The following is a 10,841-nucleotide window of genomic DNA, read 5'->3' on the forward strand; positions in this document are numbered from 1 at the left end:
GCTTAGTGGTCAGACTGAATGGTCCATCTAACACAGTAGTCTGGTCTTCAATACTGGCCAAACAACAGGCTAGAGCCTTGAAGAGCTAATGTGTCATTTGCTTACTGTTCCCTCAGCACCTCGTTTATTGGTTGGGGATGTAAAAAGGTGCTGCTCAGTTCTTCTAGTAATCATTGAACTTAAAGTGTAACAGATCTGAGAGAGGCTGCTCTGGCACATCTGTTAACACTTGACTGGTACCCACACACTGCTCACAACTGCTGCAAACCGGATCACTACTGTCCAAGCAGGTTTGTGATTATCTAAGTACATGATCAGGTAGCTTTTCAGGGAAACCTATCTCTACCACTGCCAAATAAAATTTATGTAGGGTATTTGAAGTAGCTAAGGTATTTGATTATGAACTGGAACAGCATGCAAATTACAGCTGTGGTGAGTTTTGCTATCTAACTAAAAAGCAAGGTCTTGCATCATGGCAAAAAGGATTACATTTCAAGTCTTGTATGTTTGCAAAGCTTAAGATACACAGATGTTAAGATGCCTATCTTTAGTTTTGCAATTGCTAGATAATTAGTTTCCATTTCAGTTGTTTTGAAAGGGGAATTGTACCTTAGGGCATGCAAGGAAAAAAGTCAGGAATTCCTCCAAGCATAGCATAAGCTAAAAACAGTTCAAAGTACTAGAGCATCAGATAACATATCTACTGTTGAGATACCCTTGACTGGACTGACTACAAAGTCTCTCAACTGAAAACATAATTTTTACCTTTAATTCTACATATTATTACACCAATAAATATTCCTCCTCAGCTCACTTTGACCTCCATATTTACTGACATGTTGATTTTTGGATTCTCCCTTAGTTCATTCAATACCAATATAAGGCATGCAGGCTTAAAAGAATAAGATCATCTTAAAACATGAGAGGCCTCTTCTGGATTACTTCTTGAACTATTTAATACTCTAATTCTGCATTTTCTGTAACTGCTTTTTTTCACTTCCTTTGGAATTGTAATTACTGTAACCTAAAATATTATTTTTGTTTGCCATTATCCCAGCTGAATTTATTTTTAAAGATCTTGTTCTGTAACTTAGTTACTATTACTCAGGAGGCTTTTAAAAAAAATTAATAATCACAAGCCATAAATCATGCCAATTTTCCTACTCTGATTATTCAACTTCTTTTTTCATCATATCCCAACGTGTCTTCTTGAAGTTCTCAGCTCTTTAATCATGTTTTCTGCTCCAGAAAGTTAGCAGTAATGTGTTCAGCAATGACTCAAATCTTTCTCCATCCTGGTTAAGGAAGCAGCCCATTTTTATAATAATTGCTGATTCTTCCTTCCAGATGTCCCCTCCTGCATTGCTATTTGATATGCTCCTTATATAATATCCACAGCCTTCCCTTCTGTTTCCCACTCTTGTCATTGGTAGGTTACACAAGTAGCCATCACTAATACAGAAATGTTAAGGTTGCCCCAGTGTTAGTATTGATGACATTGTGTCCAGGTAAGATTCACCAATGCAACTAGGGATGGAAGAAAACCAAAACCCAACAGTGTAAGGTCAAAACCATTGTTGACCTTCCCTCTGTGTTGAACTGTCTGTCACTAGCACCTTACAGGACCATGGATTTAGACTGAGAATTAAAGACAAAGAACAGACAGAACTTTTAGTCCTAAGCCCCTGATATCATTCTTCAATGAAAGTTTCTCCTTCACCAGTGAGAATCCTTTGGCCTGTGTGAGTGCATGAGTCCCTTCTCACTTCTGAGCAGTTCCTAGATTGACAGCATACTCTAAGTGTTCCAGTGTGTGAGTAAAGGGGTGTTGTAGTCTGTGATCTGCCATCTCTGTAGATGACATCCCTCTGAAGTCTTACCAGTCTATTCCCATGGGTGGGCCAAGTGCTGACAAACCTTTTCCCCTGCTGAAATCACAGTTCCATGCACTGAGTCACTTGATTACAAACAGTAGACTGGATGTCTGCTCTAGCGAGATTACAGAATAAATTTAGTTTTATTTCAGGACTAAAATGCAGAAGTAAGAGTAGTAGTTCATACATTTCTCAATGTCAAAACTCCATCCTGTACATCTAGCACAAGAAACTTGGCTCTCAGACAACTATTGTTAGTTTGGTATAATTTCTTTAGGTAGTTTAGAGGTAGTATAGAGCAAACATTACACTCATGGCAGAAAGAATAAGGAAATTACAGGGGAAAAATGAATGTAGGCACAAGTGCTCCCTATAGATTAAGGGGAAGAATATGTGTCTGCCACAGCTCTCCCATAGAGGAGTTGAATATGTAAAAATAAATTCAGGATGATGGGCCATTACAGCTACTTTCTTGGCATTTTGCAAGATACTTGAGAAGACCATCAAACTTCTCAAAATAGTAGTTGTATTTTCAATATGATGTGATAACATGGAGGGTGTCTTCTCTGTCCACCTAGCTATGAGCTAGAACTTGTCACTACTCCACTCACCTAAGTACTAGCCTTTGCTTATATGAAACAGTAAGTTTCCCAGTGAGAGAAATATGGAACCTGTACCCCCATTTTTCTCAGCTCTGACCTTTTCAGATTCCTTAAGGTAGCAGTGCTCTCGTAAGCAGCTCCCCCCTCCCACAAAAACATGCATTAGAATTCAAGAAGGTTTTGGCACAGAGTATTTTCTATTCACTCCTCCAAGTGACTCTCCAGCTCAAAACAGTTTTGATAAAGAAGCGTGAAACCATAATCTGTGTTTCAGGAAGGAGCTCATCCCATCCATAGGCAGCAACAGTGCAGTCTCTGGCATTCCATGCTACTGACAATTAGGAAAAACCAGTTGTAAAAGAAGTTTTCAAAAAGGTGTTGCACTGTTCTTGAAGTGGTAACTGTTATCTAAGCATCAGTTTATAGGAAAAAAATGTTCTGAGTTGTACCTGCTAAGAACTCTTCTGGGACCAGGAACATAGACTCAACTATACCTTCTATCTAGAACATCAGTAAAGGTGTTTGTACCTTAACACAGCAAGAGTGGTAGTATCCAGAAGTTCACTATTTCAGCTACTGACAGCAGTCTACTCTTGCCATTATTCTAGTGTGTGGAGCAAAAAGACCTTGTGTAAATGACAAGCAGCACCAGTGTCCTGCTATGTCCTCTTCACAGAAGCTGTAAAGTATTCACAGCATATAGTGCTATACGCAATAGAATCTGAACAGAAGACAGATTCCTGCATCAACCCTGTAAAAGCTGTGATAACTTGCAATCTCTTTTACTTCATTCAATGATCTTTTCAGCTGTTTGGTTTTTGTTTTTTTCCTGGAATTGTAAAAGCAATAGAATGTTTTTAAGATCTTGGTAGGTGTTTGTAAGTAACAATGTCTTACTCATCTGTTCAGTCAAAGATTGGTTATACAGTTGTTTTTAAATACTTGTTAAGTCTCTTCTGGACAATTGCCTTTAGTTAAAGGATCTTCTATTCTCTTCAACATTTAAAAGTGTTCCATACTTTTTCTGTATCTCCATTAAATTTAGGAAGCCCTTCTGTGTGTCTTTCAGCCAAGATAGTGTTTTAATGGTTTTACTGCTACTATCTATATTCATAGGCGTCTGAATTCTACGTTTGCATCATATAAGCAATCAGATCTAACCAGATGTTTTCAAGTAATGATTCAAATGACTATTAGAAAGTATATATGTATCTGCTTGTAATTCAACTTACCAACCAAACAAGTGAAAACCAGAAAACAAGAAAATTCTGTTCTAAGTTAAGCCAACTGAACCAGCTTGCAGGAGGATCTGGCAAATAGGGATTCCTGACCTAGGGGTAAAGATGGGTTAGGGAATGAGACCTCTCAATTTAGACAACACATCACCAGCCCAGGCCTCCTGTTCACTAAATCACAGAGACTAAAAACTGGCTCCAATGATATAAGGGAAGACTTCTCTTAATAGTGGCTTTAAATCCTGAAATTATAAACTATACAAGATTGATAAGAAAAGTAAATTAAACACAGGGGTAGGAAAGTCCATGGAGACTGAGGGTGACAAGTAGGTGTTTGCTCCAAGAAACAACAAAAATATTTAACTTCCACTGTGTTATGGGATCCATACTAGCTGAAATGCCAGAACTGTAAAAACAAAAAGAGTGAGAAAGAAAAGGATTCAGTAAATATTTTGCTGCATCTCTTAAAGGTTATCTAGATCATGTAGTCACATGGTGAAAATACTTTGCAATCCAAGAGTACATAAAGAGAGATATTAATACATCATCTACTAAAGCTAAATATTTTTAAACGAGCATATCAGATAAAAAACATCCAAGAATTTAGGAAGTTGAATAAGCTGTACTATGGATCATTAATTTTTATTTCAATGATTCTCAAATACTGGAAAATATTAGAAGATTAAAAGAAAGATAACACCATTACAGAAAAAAAAAAAAAAAGAAAAAAAAGAAAGGTGTTAATCCAAATAACTCTAATATAAAACTTGGTGAGAAAATTAAAAAAACATTTAAGATAATTAGTGTCAATCATGGGCGTACCAAATAAAGGTCTTAAACTAATTTAGGATTAGATTGAGAATCTGGATCATAAGAATAACAGGGTCAAATGAAAAAAGGATTTATGTAAGATGCTTGATTTAGAAGTACACAACATTTGGTTTATAACTAGAGCAATGCAAGAACAATTTAAAAATTAGTCTTAAGATGTAACTGAAGAGGGAATAAACTTTAAACACCATTTTGGTGGACTCCTGCACACTTCATAATGTGTAATATTTTTCCAATTACTGATGTTCAAAAACCTGAAGCTTGAAGATGACGAAAAGTTGGAGGACAAAAAAATGAGCTAGATCTGAAGTGCAGTTTTTAACTACTGCACTATCATCCAAAATGGCAGGAAGATGCCATAGTATCGAATAAGTAGGGACAAAATAACATCCCTTTGGGATAATCAAGGACTTTCCTGAACTATTCTTAAAAACTAATCCAGCGCTAGATCTTGTGAAAAGTCTGCAGACCTTCATGGGATCACAAAAGATCTGAGGTGATAGGAAAGTCTGATCATCATCTAGCCAGTTCCCAAGCTCAAATCAGGGACAAATACCTGAAGTTTTACCAAACTTCCTGCAATCTCCACCCATATTTTCCTGCATCCATGACAGATCATATGAGACCCTTAAAGACAATTAAGATGTCTGATATTATTCAGGTACTTATTATGGACCAAATCAAATATTCTTTTAATAAGAGCTCTACCACAAAGCTGAATTCTATACACTATAATATAGTCCCGTCCTGCACAGAGAAGACACAAACCTTGGTGGAGCAGTCTCCTTCTTATGTTTCTTTCCTCAGATAAATCTTTCCTCAGATAATCCAAGATGTATCAGTGATTTTCTATTTGGAATATACTACAAAAAGGGAAATGGACCATTTGTCAAAAAAAAAGATATTATCAATATTCAGAAATTCTTCATGGCACATAGACCAATCCTCTCCCTTTGTGTCTCAAGGCTTTCTGAAATTACTTCTGGCTACAAGTTTAATGAATAAGTAAGAGAAGTCTGAGTTTGAGAGAATTCAAAAACCTCTAGTGCCACACAGACATTTAATATCTTTTAACATTGGGAAGCAAGTATCTTAGGTGTGTGTCAGTAGAATCCCATAGGTACTGTTACTTAAAGAAAGGTTTTCAGCTCCAGTGCCTGAATACATCCATGCACAGACAAGCACCCACAACACTAGAAGAAACTAACCTGCCTTACTTCTGTGATGATGAATTACTCAATATGGGAAAACAAACTTTGAGATTGCATGGAAATTAATTATTATCTATAACATAAAAATAAATAGAAAAAGTAGACAAAACATTGCTAAAAAATCAGCTTAGACAAGCTTCCCTCCCCTCCCCCTCCCCCCCCCCCGCAAAAAAAAAACCCAGAACAACCCAACCAAAATACTGCATTTACAATCATGGGTGAAAGTACTGGTCATGAATAAGATAAAAATCCTTGTTTATTTTTTCAGGTTTTTATACAAGATGAACCAAAATGTTAAATGCAAAGGTAGAGAAAATTAATCTTAATATTATTCATTTACCTGCCTTTAAAATCAATATGCAGACAATTGGGGAAAAAAAAAAAAAAAAAAAAAAAAGCAGTGATATTTGCAAAACCAGTGGATTTAGTCTATTTAGTCTATTTTATACTGTCAAAGCCTAGGAGTTACTTCATCTCAGCTGATATGAACCAAGGTAGAAAAATAATATTCCATGTATGGCAAAAGCTCTATTGTCAGAAAAAAAGTTGTCAGAACCTTTCCCTATGCCCTACAGAGCCAATGCCAGCCAGCTCTGAGATAGACCTGCTGCTGGACAAGGCCAAGGCCATCAGTGACTGTGACAGAATCTCTAGGGTAACACACTTACAAAGGGAAAAAAAAAGTTATTGCACAGATACAGTTGCAGCCACGGAAGAATGGAGGATCTTGAGATCCGCAGTCCTGTAGGACTTGTGACTCCATGGAGAACCCACACAGGAGCAGCCCATCCTTGAAGACCTGCACCCTGTGGAAGAGGGACCCAGACTGCGCCAGTCCCGAAGAGCTGCTGCCTGAGGCATGAACTCACACTTGTTATGTTCGTGGAGAACCGTCTCCTGTGGGAGGGATCCCATGCTGGAGCGGGAGAAGGACTCCTGCCTGGGGGCAGTAACAAAGTGTGACTGTAACCTTCAACCCCCACCTCTCTGCGCTGCTGTGAGGAGGAGGTAGAGCTCAAGGGGAAAGTTTTAAGATTTGTTTTACTTCTCATTACTCTGCTCTGATTTTGGTAATAAATTCCATTAATTTCCCCATGTCAAGTGTGTTTTGCCCATGACAGTAATAAATAAATAAATAAATGATGTCTCCCTGTTCTTATCTCAAACCACAAGGCTTGTTTTATCCTCTCTTCCCTGTCCAGTTGAGGAGGGGAGCAGCTTTGGTGAATGCGTGGCTTCCAGCCCAGAAGTGAACAAAATATTCATCAAGCCAATAATGTTTGGCACACAACCTCAAAAAGTTCTGCTCTACACTTTAATAGAGATATTATTTTCTATTAACATGTCAATCCAAGAGGGCCAAGTACAGATCATTAGCTCTGATATAGCACACTGATGGCAAAGGGTGACTATGTCTCTTGTATAAACACTGATCCTTTCACTAAGATAGATGTAAACAAGCACATTTTGACCACTCAATTATATTCAGTAGTGCAAAAATCAAAATGACAGATCTCGTATACTTCCAAATAAATCCTCACCTCCCAGCTGGAATCTGTTCTTAGTCTGAGAATTCAAGGTCTCGCTTTTATTTAAACTATAGGCAAGCACAAAAGCAGCATCTACAGCTCTGTAAAACAGATTTGGGTGGGAGCACAAAAGCATCCAGATGCAAATCTCTAGCAAAACAAAATACAAATATTCAGGGCACACAAAGTAAGTAGTCTGACCTTGTAGCCTAGATGTGAGCAATCAGTCCCTGGAGTTACAGAATCACAGAATTATTTAGACTGGAAAAGATTTAAGGTCATCTAGTCCAACCACTAACCCAGCACTGGCAAGTCCACCACTAAACCAAGTTCCAAGTGCCATGCCTGCATATCTCAAAATTTCCTGCAGGGATGGTTTCTCCACTATTTCCCTGAGCAGATCATTCCAATGCTTGCCATCAACTGAAATAGCTGTCATGCCTTTCTCTTAAAAATCAAATGCAAGCAGAATAAGCAAACCCAACAAATTAAGATACAGATTTGAGATAAGGATCTACTTCTCCTGGCCAAAACAAAGTTATTTGATTTTTTATGAGGGTTAATGCATAACCTCTCTGAATTCCATTAATTTTTAATCACTTCTCTCTCACATCCTTTCAATACTTACAGGGGGTTTATTAAAAAAGGGATCCTATTGCCTCCTGTTGCAATAGGATGAAGGGTAATGGCTTTAAACTGAACTAAGGATAGATGTAGAGTAAGTGTAAGGAAGAGATATTATATAATGGTGATGCAGCACTGGAACAGGTTGCTGAGAGTGGTGGTAGCTGCCCCATACCTGGAACCATTCACAGTCATATGTGAGAGGGCTCTGAGCCCCTGCTCATTGTAGGGAGGCTAGGATAGATGACCTTGAAAGGTCCCTTCCAACCCAAACTGTTCTGATTCTGTGATTCTATGATTTACTAACAGAAATACTGAACAAGTCTGTTGCATTTACACACTTTTTAGATGGGTGAAGCAGAGATCTTGGGAAAGATGATTAAGAAGAGACAGTGACTGTCAGCCAAGCCATGGACACTCCTGGCATGCCCAGGCTCTGAAGAGAGCAGTCAACTTGGTCTTCTTATTGGGTCTTTCTCTCTTTCTCCTGAGAAGGGATCATCACAGGTGGCTAGGATGCACTGCATGAGTGTACAAATGCCACAGACCCAGGTGGCTGCTGTTTTGTGGGGAGGGTGTCAGACACCCAGTTATCATCCCTTATAGTATAGCCAGCAACATCCTCTTTCCTATGGTTCTTTTGTAGCTATCTGCTGAACTATACAGAGTAACTATTTCAGGATTAATTGTTTGGTTCCAACGCTTACTGAATGTTAGCAGCAATGCTTTGTCCTTTCTAAGTCTATAAATTGACAATTTTAATAAAATAAATGTTTTATTTCTAAGTATAGGTCTTTTGAGTCTACCAGAAAGAACCTAAATAACCAAAACACACAGTTCTTTGTCATTCAGTTGAGCTTTGTACTTTCTGTGCACACCAACTTCTTAATGTGAACTACCTGCACAGAACTTGGTGGGAGTTGTAAAGCTGGGTGACTCCTGACTTCTGCATCATCATCTTATTTGTACCATAACATCACAGCAAGCAAGTAGTGATTATAATATGAAATTTACCATGCATTTCCTCCATGCACTGTTCAGCAGCTCCTGCTTCAAAGTATACCAACAAAAGCTTGGCTGTCATTGAAACAAAGCAAGTAGCATCAAGCTTGATTTAAGGAACTTCTACAAAGCTTTAAAATATGCTTCAAAGTGTGAATAATAAACACTAGGTATTTCTATAATGGTTACATTTTCACCAGGACAGTTTAGGACAGTCTGGATTCTCTCACTGGGTTTTCAAACATCCAAAAATCTTCTGCAGATCACGCTTAATGTTTCGAGCTGAAGCACAGTCTTAGCACATGCAGTATTTCAGATGTCTAATTGCAACAGCTGTGTTTTTATCAATCCATCTTTTATTGCACACAACACATTAACATCTCTTCTGCACAGTGAAATTTTAATCTAGAAGTGACCAGCATTTAATCTTATTTACTGCATTTGTGCCCTTGCTCCTAGAGACTATCATCTTCAGACAAACAGTTCAAACTGGTCTTTCACATTTATAAACACTTGCTAAATTTAAAAAAGCAATAAGAGGAGTAGCAAGTTAGTAATTTTCATTTATATTTAATCAGATTATTGCTATAAGTAGTGGCTTCCATCAAAATAGCCTCAGCTAATTCCCAATCAATAAATCATGAGCAATTATATTTCTCTGCTCACCACCCCAAGTGGTAATCTTCTTGTCAGTGTCTTCATGAGTGTTACTGACGAACTCCAGAAATAATTTCAAAAGCAGTGACTTTCTGGTAGCTCTGGGTTCCCTGTCATACCCCAGCTGTGAATGAATTGCATTTTTTCATAGCTCTCGCATTGCCTTCCATGCCAGTCAAAAATACTTTATTTTCTCTACTAGCACTAACATCCAGAAACTACTGTCATACTATGTCCAGTCTTTACACAAAAATATCTCCCAACACCTTCCTACATGGCAAAAACTAATATGACTCCATTTTTACCAAATACTACCACTTACAGTGTAGATTTAAAATATCCATTTCTTGTAGTTCAACAGTTACTATTCTAAAACCTTAAAAAATGTAGCTAAAAATAATTCTTATCTTAAATCACAGTATACAGCTCAAGATTAGTTTTATGACTGCAGTCCCATGGCAGGAATCAACAGCCACTTAATGCATTGAAAACTCACACCAGGCTGAGTCAGAATCTCAAGAATTATATTCTTTAAATCCCTTCTTTCATCATGGACGTCAAGTTATTAAGCCCAAGACTACAGGAAACCGAGGTGGTGGATGGAGGGGAAAAGCTGATGACAGGCTTTGTAGACAAAAGTCATTTTTATGTAGATGCTAGCCAACAAGCTTGTTAATTGTCATGACTGACCTTTTTTTCTTTTTTTTTTTTAAGTGAAATTCTTGATATGTTAGGTTTGGTACAAGAAGTATTTACATAAAATAAAAAACTATTTATATAACAGGAAAAAAGAGCATATATCACAGCAGTGGTCCAATAATTTACTAGTGTCAGAGAACCAAAGAAAGCTTAGCCTGACAAAATACTTCATACAGAAATGTGCACCACAGAACTGTTTTATGAATCATTTAAGCTCTGTGTTGAAAAAATAACAGGACCAGAATCAGGTATTAGAAAACTGACATATAAACATAACTAAATCTCCTTGTATCATTGTTGTCACATTTCACAAAATACTATAATTATACCTTTGATGCTTTTTTTCAAAATTTTCAAAAAATTCTTCATTGGAATACTTCCCTCATTATACAACATAACATACAACATATACAACATTATTACTTTCCAGTCTCCTTACCATGAGACCCTTCACAGTTATACTGTGAGAGTTATATTCCTGAAGCCCTTCCAGTCAGTGGTAGGACACCAACACTCAGGAACCTACAGTTCTGGAAACCTTGAAGCCTTTTACCCCATGACAAGCTCCTTCCTACAC

At 37.6% G+C, this 10,841-nt stretch overlaps 1 long non-coding RNA gene across 1 annotated transcript; it reads right to left on the reverse strand.

Annotated features, from left to right (window-relative positions):
• Positions 1-3,286: 3,286 nt before the first annotated feature.
• On the reverse strand, positions 3,287-7,278 carry LOC306814211. The gene is made up of 2 exons (XR_013777113.1): positions 6,453-7,278; positions 3,287-5,826 (listed from the first exon to the last, which is right to left on the reverse strand). It is a non-coding gene; the product is annotated as an uncharacterized lncRNA (long non-coding RNA).
• Positions 7,279-10,841: the final 3,563 nt, after the last annotated feature.

The sequence above is a fragment of the Erithacus rubecula genome (genome assembly GCF_903797595.1).
Source record: "Erithacus rubecula genome assembly, chromosome: Z".
Classification (NCBI taxonomy): Eukaryota; Metazoa; Chordata; class Aves; order Passeriformes; family Muscicapidae; genus Erithacus; species Erithacus rubecula.